Source organism: Myotis yumanensis, unplaced genomic scaffold (assembly GCF_028538775.1).
Source record: "Myotis yumanensis isolate MYYU_CA2020_CCGP unplaced genomic scaffold, mMyoYum1.0.hap1 SCAF_11, whole genome shotgun sequence".
NCBI lineage: Eukaryota > Metazoa > Chordata > Mammalia > Chiroptera > Vespertilionidae > Myotis > Myotis yumanensis.
The window spans coordinates 13,896,161-13,918,599 of record NW_027223762.1 but is presented as its reverse complement, the minus strand read 5'-3'; the positions used below and the strand labels follow the sequence as shown (position 1 = coordinate 13,918,599).

The 22,439-nt window shown below is 46.0% G+C and overlaps 1 protein-coding gene across 1 annotated transcript in view; it reads right to left on the bottom strand.

Moving 5' to 3' along the window:
• LCLAT1 (lysocardiolipin acyltransferase 1) overlaps positions 1–21,620 on the bottom strand; it is a 190,431-nt gene extending 168,811 nt beyond the window's left edge. Inside the window, exon 1 of the mRNA XM_070428943.1 lies at positions 21,519–21,620. The gene's annotated coding sequence lies outside the window, so the exon portion shown is untranslated. The remainder of the gene's footprint in view (positions 1–21,518) is intronic.
• Between the last annotated feature and the right edge of the window lie 819 nt (positions 21,621–22,439).

Here is a 22,439-nt window from a genome sequence, read left to right as displayed (position 1 = left end):
CCTGCAGACTGAAGGGTCCCAGGTTCGATTCTAGTCAAGGGCATGTACCTTAGTTGCGGGCACATTCTCAGTGGGAGGTGTGCAGGAGGCAGCTGATTAATGTTTCTCTCTCATCAATGTTTCTGGCTCTCTATCCCTCTTCCTTCCATGAAAAATCAATAAAATAGATTTTTAAAAAATTATCTTTGAGGCTTATTTTTTCTATTTTTTCTATAATAATCATATATTACTTTTATAATAAGGTTAAAACTAAGGCTTTAAAAATAACAAAAAGGAGATTTTTCCAGAGAGGTTTGATATTATTGAAATGGATTTAAATTTCTGAGGAATTTATTTCACCTATTTGATATTTTAACTTGTTTCAGGTTACTATCCATAAATTGCCATAAATTAATCAACCTTTCCTTTTTTGGGGGGGAAAGTTATGAATATTTGCAAGTTTGTTCTTTTCCTCTCTTTTCCCCCTTTATCCTTTCACTTTATTTTTTTACATTTATCTGTCTTTCCAACCGGCTTCCACAACTTTTTAAAATCCAGGTTCCCCTCAGCACTCTACTTCTACTCTTGGAGATGCTGGGCTCTGATACACCTTTGCTCTATCACCCCTGTCTCCTGAGTCTGCAGAGTTCCTATAGAAACCCCTTTCTTCATTTTCTAAGAGACTAATTCCAATAACTGCACATTCTCAAATAGGTTTTTACAGTTTAAAATGCTTTTACATGACTAATCTTATTTGGTTTTGCCAGTAAGTCTTTACAGAAAGTAGAGAAAAAACTTATGAAACTCATTTTACAGAAGAGAAACCTGAGCTTCACCAAGTTAGACTTAACTAAAGCCATGCATCTAGCAAGTGGCAATGCTAGGAGCAAAACATAGGTCTCTTGACTCCAAGCCCAGTAATCTTTCTTTCTACCATCTGATCCACCCCTGAATAGAGTTATCAAAGGCCGCCAGACAGATAACAACGATTCCCAAGATCTAAAGACGTATACCTTAACTGGGCAAGCAGATCCTCTCAACACCGAAAATGGGACCCAGGCAGTGCTACCCATGAAGGTAGCATTGTGTTAATAGACCACCTTTATCCCAGGCACAGAGCAGGCACAGAGCTATCCATGGTCCTGAGATCACTTGTCCTGAGCCCACGCTGACCCCTAGGGCTCTCGCCTAACTGACTTGTTCATTACTTGGTCATTATTGCAGCACTTATTTGTTTGAATCTCACTGACTGTTCTGTCTTGTGTTGTCTCTATTTCTCTTCTTGCATTTCAGCAAGCATCAGGATCAGCAGTGTCTACTGGTCCCGAGTTCCATACATGCTCCATAAACACTTTTTTCTACATACTGCTATTCTTGGTCCCAGGAGTAAACCCACCTCCATGAGAAATAATAAAAAACGAAAAAATCAAGCTGAATCTTTTTTTCTCTTTGGCCTTCTGCATATATATGCCATTTGTCCCATGTGCATCTGCTTTCCATCCTTCTATACAGATATTGTGTGAATGTTTTTTACCCTTCAAGACATTTTGCTTTCTCTTAAATTGCTTTGTTGGTCTCTTCCTTACTTCCCAGGCTTTCTACGATGCTTTACTTCTATTGCCACTTCCTACTTCTGGAGTTTTGGTTCCAGCAATAGCTAACCAATAGGCGTCTTAGTGTTCATTTGTCTTATCTAGCACTGTTTCTCAAAGAATGGCCCAGAGTCTACTCTAGCTGAATCGAAATCCTCCGTGGCCATCACTAACATTTAGATTTCTGGGCTCCATCTCTGAGCGATTCTTCTGCTTTGGCCTGGGGCCCTTCTCCTTCTATTTTCCCTTCTTATGGACCGGGAACCTCTGTCTCTAACAAAGCCCTGGCCAGCAGTGAGAAAGTGGATTTCAGCCCTGCCTTTCCACACTGCATTCATATCAGTGACTATTTCTGCACTGCCTCCCTCTGCCATTGACTGGACTGTGTATGATTTGTGACCACACCACACTCTCAAATCGATCTCCTTCTGTTTCTCCTCCCTCCTCGTCCTCCACCTTAACCTCCCTTTTCCTTATTTTTCTTCTTGGGTAGCCTGCTTGAATTGTCCTGAGGTTTCCTATAGCTCTAGTATCTAATTGGAATAGTTCCAGCATTCCTATAGTGTTTCCTCTTTTTTTGTCATTTCCAGAGGACACGTGTTTTTCTCTTAGAAGGTACCATTTACAAGGCAAAGCTAGTTTGGTGCTAATGATAAAGTTGTGAGGGAAGTGAAGTATATGTAGACATTTCTCTTTTTTCAGATACAGAAACTGAGATCTGGGAAAGTTATATTCAAGGCCAGTGACAAAATTGATACTAGAAACATGGTCTGAAGACTTTTATAGAACAATTCAATTCCACAAATACTTCTTGAGTCTCTTCTATTGGCAAAGCACTGAATCAGCCATTAGAGATACAAGATGGAGAAAAACTGCCCTCTGGTTCCATGAAGTTTGCAGTGGTTAAGAGGAAGTTAAGAATTGCCCAAATAACAGCACCAGATGCTATGTGCAATGATTCAAGCTCTAAAACATTTACTCATGAAATATGAGGGTCTAGAGGAAGGAAAGAATGCTATGCTTGAATGCTTTTAACTAAGAGGTAGGGAGAGAGGCAGAGAGAGGAATTCTTGGGCATGTGGAGTTTGATACAGGCACTAAAAACCATGTAGAAATTCCAGTGGGAGTACACTGCATGTTTGGAGAATACCCTGGAGATTTCAGGCTTGGGGTCTGCAAGTTTTGAGAGTTTAGAGAGATAACTTGAGGTCACATCATGTGAGAACTTCAATGTCAAACTAACTTGGAGTTGGAGGAAGTCTATAACTCATCTCCCTAGACTAGGCTGCCTTTATATGTACATAGGAAGAACACAGAATCCTAAGTATTGTTTTGCAGATAATAGCACAGATTTGTACACACAAGATTGAGAGCTTGCCCTAATGGAAGAGGGGCCAAACACAAGAGTCCCTGAACAAGGTGGTGCCAGCCACTCTGAGCATCAAGTGGGAAATCAACATTCAGAGTTGCCCTGGAGAGGACAGCCCTCCATCTCAGAGAGAAAGCTGACACATGCTGCCCAGGACTTGTGCTGGCTTCCCGATGAGTATCCTGAGTCTGAAATACAGCTCTTCTAGCCTGAATCTTGGGGTCTTAGTTGTGTCTTTCACATTGTAATAACGGTAAACAAAAATTCCTATCCATGACTCAAGCCACTTGGGCAGTGAAATGGGAGGGTGTGGAGAAAGATGATGTTTAAGTACAAGACAAAGAACTGACTTCTCTAAAGTGTGTATTAGCAGCATATGGGGCTAAAAATAGCCACCTGTTCCGGGTCAAATTCCAAATTGGAAGAGCTCTTCATATACCAGATTCAAAATGCATCTGTCACCCGGGAGCCATGGCAACAGGCATCCCTGAATAACTGTAGAGAGATGTTTTTGGAATGGGGCTGGTGAAGGAAGTGGACCTGACAACCTCTGGATAAGGGGTGGGCCTTTCTGCTCCTCCCTTGAGTTGAAGCCTCATCTTTCTCTCCTACTTTCTGGTCCTTCTAATTTTACACAGTCATTGGTTCTTGTTTTCACTGAAAAGATAGCTTCCCAATGAGCTGGACTGGGAGAGGAGATAGAGAGCAGGGTGGTACAGCCCACTGGCATGAGCAGATGGTATGGGTGAGCCTTGGGAACTTCTGGAGAATGCAGTCGCTCAGAATTGAATGTATGCTATATTATTTTGCTGTTTGCATATTTCCTTTGTCAATGATCCCCTTAAAATATATTTTCACTTCATGTTAACAATATTCAACACTGGGGATCTTTTTCTTTCTATTGCCTTTTATTCTTTGTAAACTCCTTGAGGGCAGAGAGTTCTCTTTTTAGGTCCCCACACAACACTAGGACACTCCTCCATTTGGTCAGTATAGCTTGCATGATGCAGCATCATAGATCTATCTTAGGGCTCAGAATACGTACCCAAAGGGTGTATTCAGCCTTCCACCTGTCAATTTCCAGAATCCCCAGTTCTGACAAATGTGTTGAAATGTGGCAAATAGGATCTGTTGTTCAGGTCCTCCTGGAAGACATTTATAAACTATGAACTAGCCAGTGATGGCGAACCTATGACACGCGTGTCAGAGGTGACACGCGAACTCATTTTTTTGGTTGATTTTTCTTTGTGAAATGGCATTTAATATATAAAATAAATATCAAAAATATAAGTCTTTGTTTTACTATGGTTGCAAATATCAAAAAATTTCTATATGTGACACGGCACCAAAGTTAAGTTAGGGTTTTTCAAAATGCTGACACGCCGAGCTCAAAAGGTTTGCCATCACTGAACTAGACTAATCCAAATCATTGTGCACAATAAACACTCTTACGTGTGTGCATACATGTAAATGACTAAAGATGCTTGGGATGACCTTGGTGATGAGGACAGAAATGTGAGGATGAAAAATAGCCAGAATCTCCTGATTGTGTTCTTCAGGTGACTGACAGCCTGAATAAGGCAGACATTTGGGCCCTGGAGAGAGAGGATTAATATCAGAATCCTAGTCAGGTAAGGAGTCAGCATGTATTTTCTGAAGACAATGTCAGGAGTCCTGGTGACATTTATGAGATCTTCACTAGACAGAATCTAAAAACTCTGTAGGTTCCACTAAGAAGAGCTCTTCGCAAGCATAGCTCTAGATCCTGACTATTAACGCTGCTAAGGTTCTCTCTCTTCCTTCTTGCTTACCTGAAGAAAATGATATATTTATCATTTTAAGCCCCTTCACCTAACCCCCAGGAGAGGGGGACGGGTGCTGCTAAAATATTCAAACTAGTCAATCCCAAACCTGTGTAACCTGTTTACCCTGCCAAATCCATTCCTTCCTAGGAAAACTACAATAAAAGCTCTTGCCCATGCTTGTCTCTCACTCCTTCTGCCCCCTGACAGACCCTGGAACTTCCCCTAGTGCAGCAGTTCTCAACCTGTGGGTCCTGACCCCTTTGGGGGTCGAACGACCCTTTCACAGGGGTCACTTAAGACCATTGGAAAACACATATATAATTACACATTGTTTTTGTGATTAATCACTATGCTTTAATTATGTTCAATTTGTAACAACATGAGGAACTGTATTAAAGGGTCGCGACATTAGGAAGGTTGAGAACCACTGCCTTAGTGGCTATGTGGCATGGAGTGCCCCCTCCTCTTGAGAACTGTAACAAACTCTCTTTTCAGTAGAAATCATCTCCTAATCTGTTGGCCTCATCATGTCTGAAGAGTAATAGAAACTATATTTTAAAACAATAAGAGCCCAAGCTCTAGAGTCAGATCACCTTGTTCAAGCTCATCTCTACCATTTCCAGGCTGTGGGATGTAGCCTCAATTTTTCATCTCAAAAACAGAAACAATCATACCAAACCCATTGGGCTGTTAGGAGGATTAAAGGAGATAATACATCTAAAGCATTTGACCTATAATAATTGCCATAAATGAATGCTAAATAAACATGAGATCCAGATATATATTTGAGAGGAAATGGAATGCCGGGTCCATGCCCTTTTGAAGTCTATAATCAAACGGAACTTTCTAGATTTTCCCAAGAGTGTTGATATTCATTATCTCATTTGGTCCTTATAGCTCTGTGAAGGGGATGGGCTGGTGAGGCACTCCTGTTTTACGGACAAGGAAATCGAGACTAAAAGAGTACTACCTGGTCAATGAAAAGGTTGGACTTAGGACCCAGCTCCTCTGACAACTGCTCTCCACTGGCCTTTCTACTGAGATGAGGATTTGGCAGGCAGACAGACTGGGCTTAGAATCCAGCTCCACCACTTCTTAACCTTGCACACTCCGGGGCAGGCTGGAGGTCTCTGAGCTCATTAATCAACTGTTGAAAATTGGAAATAATTCCACTCATTACTTAATTGAGACTTTTAAAAATAAATTTAATCAAAGCTGGTTAGGGTATGGGGAAATGAGCACTCGTATATCCTGTGAGCACTCTCATTTTCTTACAAAGAAAATCTCAAATTTATAACAACAAAATAAAGCTTTATGCACAGGGTTGCTCATCACATTAGTACCTAAATACAATTGGGAAGCAGATGGCATGTACAATAACAGGAAGATAGATAAACAAAATGTAGTATAGCCACACAATGGGATAATGCGGAGCCATTAAAAATGATGTTTACAAAGTTTATAACAAAACCTGTGTTTACTGTTAGGTTGATAAATCATGTTTTATCCCCCTTCATTGAAGTTGTTTCATTTTCACCAAAGTTATATAAGGATTAAGGAGGCAAGCAGTTCAATAAGACTTGTCATTTTTTTTCTTTCCAGAAGCAACTGTTTTCAACTCTCTTAGTTGATTATTTGGTATATTTTATCTAAAAAATACAATTTTATAGTTACTTCTTGATTATAAAACTCAGGAAAAGAGACAAGAGATAGTTCCCCTTCTGCTCTTTCCTTGATCTCACTGATCAATTGGCAGTGCTAAAAGAAGTCTTCCCCAAAGTGCCCGTCCCGTGGGAATGGAGTGGGTGTTCTCTCTCCACCATGTAGAATGTGCAAGAGACAAGCATTCTGTCCTAATGTTTGCAGAGTATGAAGTGACATGAGAGAAATTCTACTACTTTAATACTGAGTGGAAAAGGAAGCCAGTGTGATTTCTACTACTTACACAAGAATCAAAGGGCAGGAGGAGAAAAACTAGTATCTCAGGTAGTTTCTGGATGATAGGAATATGGGTGGTATTTTTCTTTCATTTCTTTTTATGTTTTCTGAAATTTCTATAAAAGTCATTCCTTTTATTGTGGATAAACTTGTTAGTTTTTAAAATCTGATGAGAATCCTATTTACTTGTTTCCAATTGCTAGAAGACTATACCTGAACAGAGCCTAGAACATATTAACTGGCACCCCAGAAATGGCAGTGTTCTTTCTTCTACCAGCCCTGACCACCTCTGTGGGCTCCACTCCTGGTATAATGAACAATGAGGTGGACACTTACGGTCAGATCCAGGAGTGGTTCGTCAGGGTGCTATCCATCTGCTATTGGAATTTGACCCCACAGCACCTGATTTGAATACTTGCAGAGTATTAGGACCCAGGGTGAGGGCATGACCAATAGGAAGCCACCCAGACCCAGGTCCACTCCAACATACTGGTGACTCAGTCCTGCACCTACTCAGCTGGGGAAGCAGGAAGGGTTTTGGCAGGAAGAATTGTGTAGGCAGGTGAAGGGCTGAGGCTTGTGGGGAGAGGAATGGCTGAGAATACTCTACAGGGAAAGAGGTGCAAAGGAAGTTAATAATAACAAGGCTCATTAGGCCCCAGGGAGGAAAAAATATAGCTCAGTGTCTCAGCTTGGGTTCCCCCAGAAGCACACCCTGAGGCAAGTATTCAAGGGCAAGGAGTTTTTATGGCAAGTGCAGGAAACACCAGTAGGGGAAGGAGGAAGTGGGGCAGGGGTGGGGGCAGCTAATAAAGGGTGTGATATTAAGCAGTTACTCCTGTGGGTGAGCAGAGCAGAACCCTATGGGGAAATTCTGGGAAAGGTGTAGAGCCTGGGCTCTCTCCCGCCCCAGGGGCGAGGATGCTGGGCTACATCACACACATTCCCCTCCATCACTGGTTGAGGGCTGCTCCTGGGAGAAGCGGATTCCCTGGCACTATCAGCCCAGTGTGACGTGGCCAGGGTAGCTCTGTGGCTTAGGACAAACACAAGCTAACAGAGGCAGCTACTGGCTGTTGCAGGCAGGACGGAGTACTGAGACGGGGAGGCTCTGAGGGGAGGGAGGCTTGGTCACTCCACCACACCTGAAGCAGGGCCTCGGCTGCCTTTCAGACTGTTTGTGTATCTTCCTGCTTCCTCCCAAACAGCTTATCCCAGCTGGATCATACATAAGTGAACAACATAGCCACATATTTATAGTCTCTGTGAATCACTAGTGACTAATTTTTCCCATTTTTTAAACCCAAATAGTTTTCTCTTTAGACTCCCCACGAGGGCACAAACCAATCATTTAGATGACAACACAGACTTTTATTTTATATATATATATAAAAAATCCTTTTCTTAACACAGGACAGACGGTTCACAAACACAAACATTTAACCTAACAATTCCAGTTTCCCTTCTTTCTTTAAAAGTGGCATTTTTATCTGCACTCAGCTCGGGGGAGTCAAAGAACTTCTCTTACTGATTGTTTTGACTCCTAGAGCTTTTCAAGGCTCTAGGTTCTGTACTCTAACGGAAGATTGAAAAATAAACTCCCAGAGAGAGAGAGCTATCTCCTATTTTTCCACTGTGTTTGTTGGCTGGGTCTCCTTAGCAAAGAAATGGTCTTCCAGTATTTTGGTTACATATCATTCTGTTCCATTTAGAAAACCCAACTGACAAAAGGAGGCAGGGCAGCCCGTTTCCAATGCCCCGGTGCCTCTGACATGGTCTCATTTAATACTAATTGCTCCCTGTAAAATTTGGCCTCTTGAAATGTGTTTTTCCATGATTAGCATTCTTCAGCGTCTCCTACCAAAAGGCTCCATCACTCATGCATATCTCAGATAATTTATTGCATTGCCTCTGAGGAATTTATTTCTGTGGTGTGTTTCTAGAAAACTCATTCAACTCCTAAATCAAACAACAAAGGGCATGAGGGCTGGGAAGAAAGGCCTGAAGAGGAGATCTGGGGTGAGAAGAGAAAATATCTGAGGATGTTGTTTAACCAGAAAACCATACTTTCTGCATTTAGCATATCTAAATTGCTGAGAAACTAACTGACTGAGGGTTTGGTATAGGAGTAATTGCTTGGCTTGAACATGACCTGTGTGTGCGTAAAGGTGAAAGCAAACGTATACCGAGGAGGCATGGACAGCTGAGTGGTAAGGCCCAGGCAGAAGAGGGTGGCTGGAAGAGACAAGACTTGGGGGGCCAGTGGGCTTCTGAAGGACAGAGAGGATGGGTTCTGGGAGGCCTTGGGCTCCTCTGACCTGGCTGAGGCCCAGCCTTAGGAGAAAGCTGGCATCCTGCACTTCCCCCTAATGACTCCAGCTAGGACCGGCTGCCTCTTCTGAATTCCCATTGCAATGAATGTGTTGTGAGCTGGCAATCCTTAATACTTTGAGGCTCACAATGTCATTTTGCCCTAGAGAGCTGAAACCTGCCACCTTCGGTTTGAGTTCATTTCTTGCTCCCAGAAGCAAACGACTTTTCACCTCTGGATCTCTGCTCGCAGCATATTTCAGCCATGGAGCCAGGCAGCCTTCAAGAAGCCAGGTTTCCCTGCCTGCCAATGGAGACTTGCCAGTGCTGATTTTACACATTCCCATTAGTTTTTAACAAGTATTTTGTTTTAGTTTTTAAAATGCAACTACAGGGCCATAAACTTACAGGTCATGTGATTGGAAGTGCATGCTTTAATTTTCTAAGGGTCTGTATGTAGAACTAGGTCCTTAACTTTTCATTGACCCCTATTCTTGGTCAATGACTTCACAAGTATTAATTGAGCACTTACTGTATGCACAGCCCCATGCTAGATGTTATGAAGACATGAAAAAGGTTAGAATCTGCACTCAGGATTTAAGACCGGAAGGGAGTGAGGAAGTGAGTACTTAGTTGATGCCCTCAAACCCGGTGCACTCATTCACCTCTTACTGGTACCCTCTTACCTCTCAAGCCTCATCTTCCTCTGTCCTGTTGCCCTCTGTGCTCCAACCATCAACATCTCTCAGCAGGGGATTTATCATTCATATCTGCTGTTTTCTTGGCTTTAAACACCAGTCTCCCCTTAAATTTCACCTTTCCCAGGAAGTCTTCCTTGACTAACCTTAACCACTTCTCTCCCACCAAGTGCTCCTGACACCCATGTGCTTCCCTGCGTGGGTCACAATATCCATCATTCTTCATTGTTCTTTCTTTCATTGTCTATAACTCTTACAAGCTCTGGGAGGGCAGGCCAGTGTCTGTCTCATTCATCACCATGCCCCCAGTGTCCAGCACAGTGCCTGGATCCCATAGAAGAGACCCAATAAGGATGTGTTGAAGGAGGGAAGAAATGTCTTCTTCCCAAGGTAGATGGAGAAAGGCTCTGTAGCAGCTCATCATGGCCTGTTCTACTTTAAAGAAAGCCTCCATGTTTATCTTACCCATTTTGATTTCAGGATGGTGTCAATACATTTCTCCCTTCACAGCCCATGGATTTAGGAATCCCATGCAGATCTTCCTCAAGCCTGGCTGGGTCAAGGCTGTGGAGATCTCAGATCCCAGCCATTGGCTCAAACATCTACTGACCAACACCCTACGAGAGTTTTGGGAAAGCAAAGGCCAGGTAAAGTCCCCACACTCATCAGACCTTGATCAGCCCACAGATATAAAGATTCATGGATAACTGTGAAGACCAGACAGGGACACGTAACATCTCAAAGGAGGACTCAGTGCAGATTGAGCAGAGGCACAGCCTCCCTCTCTCCACAGATGGGGTGAAGGGAAATGAAAGTGAAAATCCTGAATTTGATAGAGCTGAGAAGTAAAATGATTGAGAAAATGACTTAAGTGACTGATTCGCCTGGAAGTAACTGATTTACCTGGAAGTAACTACACTAGTTTTTCTGCATCAGCCAGAATAGGGGCTTGAGATGCAAAATAAATCTGATGGCAGAAAAATAAAGAAAATGACATTGCACATACCAGCCATCCGACTGGGAAAATCAAACCCTCTGCTTTTACTTCTTGTCTTCTCCACCCACTTTCCCATTCTGCACTCCATCCCATCCACTTCAACTTGCTTAACTATGGCTTCTGTTCATAGGAGAACTGTGGGCCTTGTAAGAAACTAGGAATTTATGGCCTAAAAATAGCAAAGCTAGAAGAGAACTTTGAGATTGTCCAACCCCTTCATTTCACCAATAAGGAAAGTTGGACCCAAGGAAAGGACATGACTTGCATGGGTCCTAATGAAGTTGGGTGACTGAGCTGAGAAAACTTGGTTCTTGAGGTGTCCCAAACCAGCCCTTGTCTCTACTGGTCACCCAGGTAGGCAAACCACTCCATGGCCCCTTCTCACCAATCCTTGGCCTTGCCCCTTCTTCCCCCCCATTAGCAGCCCTCTCTAAGTTCAGGCACAAGCCACCCAGTCTCTCTGGCTAGATCTGTGATCCAGAGCAGATGGCTCTGGGGACGGGTTAGCTGCCCAGCATGCAGACTTATGGGCGACCCTCCCACAAACTGACCTCTTGGTCCCGGAACAAAGCACTTTTCCAACACACCATGGATCATGGCTTGTGGAGGACACATGACACATGCCAGAGATTCTTTCCAAGCCACAATTGCTTTGCAGCCATGGCAGCAGCTCTCTGCCTGCGGGGCCTACGAGCTCCCCCCAGGCCATGCTAGAAGGAAGAGGAGTCTTAGAACTCATTGAGTTAGGAGCACTAGCTGCTAGGAGACCACCCTGATCATTGACGGCTCTGGGCCTTCCTTGCCCTGAGGGTCAGCTCTAAATCAATGCCAGCTTTACAAAGAGGGAAAGTGCCAGTACTGAGATTACTCTAGTAGCCCTGGGCTAGGAGGTTTTGCTCACTGTTCTCAATTAATCCTCACAGTCCAGTAGGCAGGTACAATGATCTCCTTTTTAGATGTGAAAAATGGAGCTCAAGAAAGATTAAGTGACTTGGCCAAGGTTACACAGGTTTTTAAAGAGAAAACCTGGGATTAGAAGTCAGGTGTGTCTCTCTCATTGGATACTGTGGTCTTTTAAGATATTCTTGTGTCTCCAGCTGCAAGACAGTCTTGGCCATCCTTCAGAGCCGCCCTGAATCTCTCCCAGGAATCTGTTTCCTAGGAGTCCTTCCCACCAGAATCTGGGGTGTAGACAGGGGGACTGTGAACAGCCCAGCCTTGCAGATTAGGGGTTGGGCGTCAGCACACTCAGGCATTTGGCTTTACCTCTCACTGGCCATGTGCCCCGAGCAGGCACTTCTCTCCCAAGGAGGCAATTTCTGGGCAGAGATTGGAACCAGTTCTCAGGATTCCCTTAGGAATGTTTTAAGTTGTGAGCACAGCAGCTCTGTATCAGGATCAACACTCAATGAAGGTTGACCACCTATCAGCAGAGTTTCATGCCATCAAATAAACCTACAACAAAGTCAGTCTCACATGAAATTTAATGACAAGCATAATCAACACTGATCTATATGGAAATTAGACCTGAATGTTGAATAGCTCATGAAATTGACTGTAGTGTTCAATTTTTACTTTTCCTATTCTCACATGGTTGGCTCTTTAGTTATAATCCGTTATCAAGGTTGAAAGTTTTCCTTGGTGTCATGAATAGTTTTACTCTCACTCTGCTCCCACTCCTCATACCCATATACACACTGATCCCTGCACATATGAAAAGATAGAGGTTGGCCCTTCTGTAACCAACACTGGAGGCCCTCACCAACCCCTCCCATGGTCCAGGGATGAGGTTCCTGATTATTCTAGTTTCTTCTACACCCACATCCTCCCCCATTACACACACACACACACACACACACACACATGTATGAGCCCAAACCATGCCTCTGACATGGGAGGAGTCCTTGAAATGATGTCCATTCTCCACCGCCAACTTCTGGGTACTGGGTGGGCTCCAGGTGTAGGTGAAGGTGCCAAAACCTGGGCCCCAAGGCTGTGGAAGGCCTGTCCATAGGGTCACAGGTTGGAAAGTTCCCCTGCATCCTCCCTTCAGGCCCTCAGCTGTGTCAGCTCCTGTTCTCTAAAGGGTTAAGGTGCCCTACAGTGACTAAGTGGGGCCAGAGCCTGGCTCCCTGATGGCCTGACTCAGAGAGCAGTGTGTGGTCCCCCTGCTACATCCTGTTGTGAAGGATGCTGTTCCCTGTTTCCGAGGCCCTGCTCTTATCCCCAGGCAGGCAGAGGAAGTAAGGCGAGGGAAACAGCTTGGGGGTTTATATAAAAGTCTGGCCCCTGGCCTCCTTCCTGCAGGACGGCTTTTCTGGGCCCCTGTCATCTCCCTCGGAGCAGTGTGCTGTGGAGGAGCCCTCCTGGTCAACGCCAGAGATGAAGGAAAAGTAATTTTGGCACAGGCTATAAATAGGCCTTGTGGTTATTTTAGAGCTGTTTTGCTTGAATCAGAGGAGTAAATCTTGGATTTTGCTCAAACATCCTGTCAGTCCCATGGGTCTCTTCCTCCTCCATGCTCACTCTCCAGCCTGGGAGACTCGGAGGTTTTGACTGTGGCCCACAGGGATTTCACGTTCAGGCTCTGTACACAGGGAACTGAAAAGTATCATGAAGCAGTACTTCCCTTTATGAGGTACTCTATTTTCTACCCTACTCTATTTCATTTTTTAAAACTTCTGGTTATAACTCACCAATGACTTTTTTTTTTAATTACCCACTAGTGAGAAGCATCCACAGTTTGAAAAACAATCAACCTAGTCTTCCTTTTTTCTTTTCTCTGATGCTGTCACAAATCAGTTATTGGCTTTGAGCAAGCCACCTAAACTTCACAGAGCCTTTTTTTATCCATAAAAAACAGGGTTGGTCAATAATCTCTAGATTTTCTGAAGTTGTTTGTTTTTGTCACATTCTTCCTGTAACTAGAATCACCTGTGGCATTTCCCTGGAAAGCCCAATTTGGGACTCAAAGTCTCAAGTTAAAAAATAAAGAAGAGAGGCTGGCGTCTTCCCTCCATTTGTCTAGCTATGGCTTTGTGATAAAGAACAGAGCTTTGGACGTGGCCAGATCAAACCCAGCTCCCAAAGGATTAGCAATGTGCCTTCCTTAGCTTTTCTGTGCCTCAGTTTACTCATCTGTAGATGAAGATGAGACTTCTATAGGGTTGTTGTGGGTGTTAAATAGGATAATGGCAGGACAATCCTTATCACTCCTCTCCTCCCCTTTCCCTCTTCTCTTCCCACCTCCTCTCCACTCCTCTTCTTTCCTCTCCCTCTCCCCTTTCTTTCCCTCTTGGATTTACTAAACTTCTTTGTGGAGAAATTTTACCAACACCGCTTCCTTTATCTAGAGCAGCTGTGGGCAAACTACGGCCAGCGGGCCAGATCCGGCCTGTTTGAAATGAATAAAACTAAAAAAAAAAAAAAGACCATACCCTTTTATGTAATGATGTTTACTTTGAATTTATATTAGTTCACACAAACACTCCATCCATGCTTTTGTTCTGGCCCTCCGGTCCAGTTTAAGAACCCATTGTGGCCCTCGAGTCAAAAAGTTTGCCCACCCCTGATCTAGAGTTTTATGGTTTTCAGAGCACTTTCACCCAGGATCTCCTTGATCCTCACAAGAACCCTTGGGTTTGGTAGGGTTGATATGATGCCCATTTTATAGATTATTAAAAAAAAGACTAAAGTGACTTGCTCATTCAGCTATTTGGGCTGTGGGCTCAGGGCTTCTCGTGCCAGAGCCAATGGTTTTCCCTGCAAACCTGTTAATTTTAGTTAGCCTGAGGCGAGCCCTTGGCCTTGGCAGAGGCTAGTGGTGATGACCAGGTGAATCAGCAAGTATCATCACAGGCACTCTGACTTCACACACAGGTGTCAATTAATTTCACAGACAGTTATCAAAACTTGTTTACAAAAAGCATAGAAAAGTTTTTACTCTTTCTGACCCTCGCTATAATTTCCAAGCATCGCATTTGTTCATTTAGTTATTGTTGCTTCTTTTTCTTACCAAAATAAACACTTTACCTGGGCAAGGACCCATGTTTGCTTACTTATCATTGTATCCCCAACACCTAGCACAGTGTCTGCCAAAATAAATATTTGTTGCTTGAAAAATGTCTGTTGAATATATGACTAAACACACCACCTGTGAAGAGACTGGGCTGGGAACGTCTATCTTTATTTACAAGGTTTATTTAATACCTGTGTTCTTTGACCCGGCTGATATTAATGATAAATGTTGTCTCGTACACCCAGAGTGAATGGGAAAATCAAGGTTATTATGTGAGTAATTTGAGCAGAATGAACCACTTACTCCAACCTTCCTTATCTGGTTATATTAGGTAGAAGTAGTTTAAAACCTGAAGAACTGGAATAATTGCCTAATATCTCCATTTCACGTGATTCTTGCAATTCTAGCTGCCGACAGACATAGACATGCTTCCCAATTAAGCGGACATAGCATGCAGGCATGCATCGGTACGCATGCGCACACACACACACACACACACACACGTGTGAAGGAGGACAGGAATTTAAAAGACTGACAGGAAAGGCATCTAGAAGGCTCACTCTCCACCAGGAGAAAGCCTCCATGCCTGACCCTCTGCAGCATTCCATTTCCCAAGTGTGCACTGCCTGAGCCAATGTCCTCAGTCTTTGGCCTTGGCAAAGCAGACTAGCTCTGAGCTAGACCCTCACAGATAGAAAGGACTGGTCTGACAGACAGTTCTAAAGGAGATACATTCTTCACTCTGGGATTTTTATAAAGAGCAGAAAAAAAATCAAGCCCGAGCCAAGAAGTTTGGCTTTGTCGTGTCAATGGCAATGAAAGAACTAGAAGTTGTGCAAATGAAAAACAACGTGACCCTCCCTCTTCTCTCCCTTTCCCCCCTCTTCCTGTCGGTTCCCAGCTCCACCCTTGGCTCTCCTCGGAAGCTTCCTCTCCTGATGCCTTCTGAAGGCACATTTTATTGGGGGAAATCATGTGTACATGTGATGCCAACCTAGCCCATAGCTAGTTTCCCCCTCTGTGCTGCTTGCTTCTGAGGAATTGGGACATCTCAGTAGTCCACCAGTCTCCTGAGGATCATGGTGTAGATGGGGGAGCAGAGCAGCTTCTTGGCATTGTAGGGAAGGTGAAATAGGAGGAGACATTACCTACTGCCTACTGTGTGCTAAGTAGGCACTGGTGAGCTGCTTCACATGATAACACATCTGAAGCTCAAAGGACCCTGTGAGATGGCTAATGTAGGTAGTAAGATGAAAAAATGGAAGCTTAGAGGGGTTAAATGATTTACTTAAGATCACATGGTTAGTATGTGATCAAATCTTTTAGATTCCAAAATTCATGTTTCTTCAACCATGTACAGGGAAGTGATTGGCTCTGAGTCAGGGGGCCATGTGATGACGTATCTACCAAAAATGTTTCCAGCCTTCATTTATTCTTGCCTCCAAGTCTTGGCTGACAATATTCCCTCAGGCTTTTGTCAATACTCTAGCCATCTCTCAGTGCTAGTTTATCTCTTTCTTTCTGATGAAGCTTTCCTCCATTCCCCAAGCCAGAATTACCACCCCCTTCCGTGTTCCTACAGTGGGGCTGTTCATTAAGCCTGTATTGAAACATCTGTCTGGTTCTGGCCTGTGGTATGGATGCTGGGAGCATGGGTGCCATTTAAGGCTGGGGTGCTGTGATCCAGCCTGACACCAGCTTGGGAAGGCACAGGTGGAGACAAGGTGTAGGGTGCACCGGGCAAAGAGGTCTTCTCTACTCCAAGGCACTGAAGGAGACTCAAAACCCACAGGCTGGACATTCAGTCCTCCAATGGACTTTGCTACATGGAGGCCTACTCATATCGTGCTCAAAGGCTAGGAGAAGGCCTCCTTCATCGTGCTGGGAAGTCAGCCGTGCAGAAAAGATAGCTCTGAGCTCCCCCAAAGCAGGATATAGGTCTGCTTTGGATAGGTGTTCGGTGAATGGATGAATCGCTTAATGACTCAATGCTGCTGTCCTCAGGAGTGACCTTGCATGGTCCTGCAGCAGGACAGCCATGGAAGATGACTGTAACTGTTACCCTGAGTCTCCCTGGTTTTACCCAAAGCATGAAGGTGTGACCTGAGCATTGGCTAGTCTTCTAGGGCCTCCCAGGGCTAAGCCTGGCATTCTGCCCTCTCTGGGTGCATCTGGGAGTGTGGTAAAGCCAAGTCCCCACATCCTTGCCTCCTGACTTGCCTCAGGGTGGATACTCATACTCTTCTTTTCTGCCGCATTCTCCTTGGCCCACCTGCTCCCCTCACCACTGGGATAATGCAGAGACCAGATAGGAGAGTGGTCCCAGGCCTCGGTCCTTTTCTCACCTGGGGAAAGGCCTAACAGCAGCAGCACAGGTGTGCCCACGCCTGGAACTCAAGCCCATGGTTTTCCACAAAGACCAGCTTATTCTGACTTGAACCCATGGAACAGAATGTATGTCAGTGTGAGCAACTGTGCATCCATGTGAATGTGCATGTGTACATGTATGTGTGCATATGTAGAGTGTTTCTCCATGTATCTAGAGACACCAAATTGTAGTTGGACAGAGCTTGAAGTGCAGCCCATCCAATCCCTTCACTTTATAAGTAGGGAAACAGTTTATTTTATTAATAGGAGTCTTTGCCTGATATGAGAGAAATAAAAAATATGTAGGCAGACCCCATGGTCACCAAGGAGGAGGGGTCCCAGCTCCTCCTGGCCTTCTTCCCTGCACCACCACCCTGTGTTCTAGATCCTTCCTCTCCTCACAGGGAGCTCCTCTCCGATCCTCAAAGTCTCTATTAGAAATGAAACAAACAGAAGACATCATTAAGGAAGCAAAGATCCTCTCCATTGTCTGGGGTCCTCACCTGTCCTTCTCTGCCCCCACGCCATGTGGCCCAGCCTATCCCAGCAGGCTCACGCTCTATGACACACCTTTGTCCTTTTGCCCCTTTTCTCGTGTAGCCTTGCCACAACCTGGTGAGGATGGCCTTATTATCCCCACTTGGCAGGTGAGAAGACTGAGGCTCAGAGAAGTCACGTGTGAGTTGTCCGCAGCACTCAGCCTAAATCTAGCAGGAATGGGATGGGAGTCTCAGCCTTCCAGACCGCAAGTGTGTGCTCTGAACGGCAGCCTGGAGACAACTCTGTGGTGAATGCTCAGTGTCCCATGACTCTCTGAGCTCCTCTGGGCCGCTGAGCTGCCAGGGCGGAAGCCCCCAGCTGCTTCTCTCCCTCTGCCCTCTCTCTGCACTCCAGCAACACTCAGCCTGAGCTGATAACTGTGGCAGGTGCTTGGGAAATGGCTCTGACACCATAGGAGGGAGCCCTCAGAGGGGCCAGTTGGTGGGTATCTGCAGAACGCAGAGCTCACCACTGCAAGGGCTCCTCCCGCACCAGGACCTCCGGCTCCTGCGCTCTTGTGCTGCGAGCTGCCTCAGAGCCCTGGCTCCCAGCTGTCAGCACCAGCAATCTTCACGCAGGAGCTAAGCCCTGGCACTTCCCAGGTCTGCAGGAGGCCAAGATTCCTTTTCCAGAGAAACACTTATCTGTCTCTGAGCCCAGGGCCTTGTCCCCTATCCAAGTGTCTTCATAGTTCAGATTCCTGTGACTAGGAAGGGGTTGGCACCCTCGAACACGAATCCTTCCAGCTGAGTTCCCTGAGAAAGCTGACGCCTTTTCCATTAACTACCCGGCCTTCGAGTCCTTGTAGCCATTACAGGATTGGAAGAATCCCCCAAATTCTGGTGGCCTCTGATCCAACCCAGTACTCCAGGGAGCCCCTGTGACGGGGCAGTTGGCCTTCCATCCCGGGCAAAGGCCTGCGGTGGTGTCAAAAGCTGGGGACCAGAGGATGGAGCTGGATGGGAAGAGAACAAAGGAATGCTGGCAGCCAACGAAGCAGGAGCTGGGATCCCACCTTTAGGGGTTACTTTCTTTAAAATCAGGGCACAGGGAAGGAGTGTGTGTGGTCAAAATCACCTTGACCTCTCCTTCAAAAGGTACCGTGCTGGCCAGGCTGACTTGGCTCAGTGGTTGAACTTGACCTATGAACCAGGAGGTCACGGTTCAATTCCTGGTCAGGGCATATGCCCAGGTTTCAGGCTCGACCCCTAGTAGCGGGTGTGCAGGAGGCAGCTGATCAATGAGTCTCTCTCATCATTGATGTTTCTATCTCTCTCTTCCTTTCTGAAATCAATAAAAATATGTTTAAAAAATTAAAAGAAGGTACCATGCTGGAGACTGACAAACTCTCTCTCATTAAGTCCCACCAGCTGGTGTCCCCACCAGGGTGGGGACAGGTGCTGTGACTTTGGGTGAGCATGCATTGAGGTGGCTGTCTTACATTTGGGGACCATGTTGTGTGAAAAGTGTGTATGTTAAGCACTAGATTCAAGCTCACCCGTGACTCAGGCAGACCCACGTCTTCCGGCACCTCTGCCCACTCAGTGGACGGCAGGCCCAGTGCTCCCACGATTGCCCCTAAGCTAACGTGATGTGATACTCCGCTCAGCACTCCCATGCCTGGTGTGTCAGGCTGGGCAAAGCAGCAGGATCGGGGTGAGCCCCTCCCAGAGGGGCGGACCCTGTGCACCTAGCCCGCCCCTGCTTTGCTTTTCACAGTTTCTCATTTTGAAATGCTCCCTGTTGCTGTCTCCTCGCTATGTTACACCTGGGCACAGCCTGGCTTCGGGCTTGAATCAATGATGTTTCTCTAGCACATTCATATTTCAGAGCCTCTTCCCGCTACCCCTCCTGCACTGAGCTACCATTTGCTAAGGGGGTAAGTAATCCTACACCCTGGGGCAGGTTTCTTCTTGCTATTGAGGACCAAGGGCTGACAGAGCACCTGGGCATGCGTGGGGAAGAAAGTAGGGGTGCTTTTGATGGCAAACCAACAGTAGGGAGAGAAGAGCTGATTAGACCTGAAATGCTTCCTGTTGGGAGAGTGAAGGGTAACCCCAGGATGAAGGAAGCTGTCCTTGAAAACAGCTCAGATAATGAGGGGCACCGAATTGTGCTTGGGCTGCTACGATTTGGAAATCTTCCTCGAAATGACTGATTTTCCCCGAAAGTCCATGTGAGCGCACAGGTAAATGGTGTTCTGCAAATATTTACACTAGCATTTTAAAAATTCATTCTTTTTTTTATGACAAAAGTAGTACAATGGTTGTTAGGAACAAGCTAAATAGCAAAGAAACAGATGACCAAGGAAGTGCAAGTCCTCCCTAATCCCACAGGTTGGAAGCAAGCACCGTGAACAGTGTAGGATATTTATACCAGGGTTTTAATCATCGTTTATTTATACAGCAAAGGCCCAGGCAGAAGGGGAAGCTCGCCTTTACCTTGCCTTTCAGCCGTCCCTGCCTGGAGGGCACTGTGCCAGGCTCTTTAAGACCAAGTGCCACTGTCTACCTGGGGGCTCCACCTGCATTTCCTGGTAGGATGGACTGGACCAACTCTGGGCTGTCTGTTTGGTCAGAAGCAGCAATCTCACCCCAGTGCCCTCCCCGCACTTGCTCCCCCAGCCACCTCTCACTAGTCAACATATGGCCTCTGGGTCCTTCCCCAGGACCCCTCTGGAGAGGCAACACCCCCAGGGCACCCCAAGTCCTGCCTTGTCCTTAAGGCTCAAGGATGGTCGGAATCGCAGTCCCACCCTTGCTCATAATCTTCTCTGTCCATCATTGTCTAGTAGAAAGTGAGCTGAATTTGGGGTAGGGGCCAGGTAGGGAGAAGATTGGTGTTTCTTGAACACTTACATCATTGAAAGAATTTAAATACATTTAAGTAAGGAGGCTGACTCTCAACTTTGACCTCACTGGAATTACCAGACAAGCTTTAACAAACTGATAATACACGGGTTCCAGCCGGGGATTCAGATTTACTAAGTTAGGATGTGGTCTGAGTCCTGCCTTCGATGGTTCCACTGTGGGTCTGAGGGGCCGAGTGTAGGAAGGCCAGAGCTGGACTGCCCCCCTGCCCCCCCCCCCCCCCCCGATACATCCTCTCCCTCCGTCTGCTTCCTCGGACTAAAACCTCCCCTGCCCAAGAGCGCAGTGCAGCACAAAACCTGAGGGTTCACTCCTCAGTTCCCTCACCTGGTGGCCTTCGGCACACTCCTTGGCCCTCGGTGACTCCGTTTCCTAACCTACGAAGGGGGGTAAACAGTGCTTGCCTATGTTTCTGCTGGATGAGATACCGTGCTAAGTGCCCAGCTCAGTGCCTGGCACTGGGGAGGGCACTTCTCTGTGTCCTTTCCTGCTTCCTCCAGAGAAGCTCTCTTCTGTGACTGTGGCTCAGTGGACTGACCTGCATGCACTCTGTACCTACAAGTCTGGGTTCAAGGATCACACTACAGAGTCGTGGACGTCCAAGTAAAGGGAAACCAGGAGACGGTCCAGAGGGAAAACAGGCAGATGCAGCCAGAGGAGGTGAACCACTGAGGGTTTTTGTTGGGATTTTTGGCTGATGAAGAGGATGCCTCCATGACCTCACTGGTTCTCACTGGCCCTGGCCCTGATATGCCCAGATGCAGGGCTTGTTTTGCCACAAGGAAATGGCCTTATCCTACCCAACCACCCAATCTCTGGCATCAACTGAAAGACTTGCCTCTGAGATCCAGAGAAGGCCCTTCACATCTGAGAGCCTCAGCCAGTGGTAGGCACCCCTCAATCCCTGCCCCCTTTTAGAAATCCAGAAATGCCCCCCTCCCTCTCTCTCTCTCTCTCTCTCTCTCACACACACACACACACACACACACGCACACGCTGTCCTTTTGATCTCCCAAGTGTTGGATTGTGACTCACTGTTTTTTGTAATCCTGCGGTTGACGGCTCTCCAGGAGGAGGCTTGGCTTCTTCAGGACTCGACCTTCACCGAATCTCTGCTCTGCCTGGTGTGGCTGCCAAGCTAGGCGGCTCCCTGCCTCCAGGGAAGGAGGGAGGCTGAGCACTGGGACCAGACACACCTGTGTTCCCTGCTCTGCTTGGATACTTGTTAGCTCTGTGATCTCGGGCCTGTGGTTTGGACTCTGGAGCGGAGCTCATTAACCTGTTTGACTCCAGCCTCCTCTTGCCGAGCTTGATCACGGGGCATGGTTATTTCCTCATAACTGGGAGGCGATGGGCCAGGATCAAAGTTAAATTTCTGGGCCTCCCAGAGCCAGACCCTGGGAAGAACACAGTATACAAAGTCTGCAGGCCTGACACACAGTCCCACACAGCCACCAGCTGACTGCCACCTTGGGCAAAACGACTTCTCGCAACCTCATTTACAACAGCTGTGCTATAAGGCAGCTGGTCTAAATCAGTCATTCCCCAAAGCTACTAGTAAGTATTTGGTACACTAGTTTTTCATGCTGCTTAAAAAAAAAAGAAGAAAAAGAAAGGTCTCTAAGGTCAGATAAGTTGGGGGAATACTGTAAACTCCACCCCCAATTAACACATCGTAATATATACATATCACCTTATTAAAGGCACCCAGAGATTCAGTAACAGGGAAGCCAGTTTGGCTTTGTTCAACTTGCTCTTTCCTAAACTCATTTGACCATGAAAACTTTTCTTTCCTATTAACATGCTGGAGACTAGTAATCAGACCACATCTAACCTAGAGCTGGGCTTCTCCGACGTGAAGGTGCATACAAAATAGCACGGGCTCTTGTGAAAAGTGCAGGGCCTGAGACTCTGCATTTCTAACAAACTCCCAGGTGATGCCATGCTGCTGGGTCT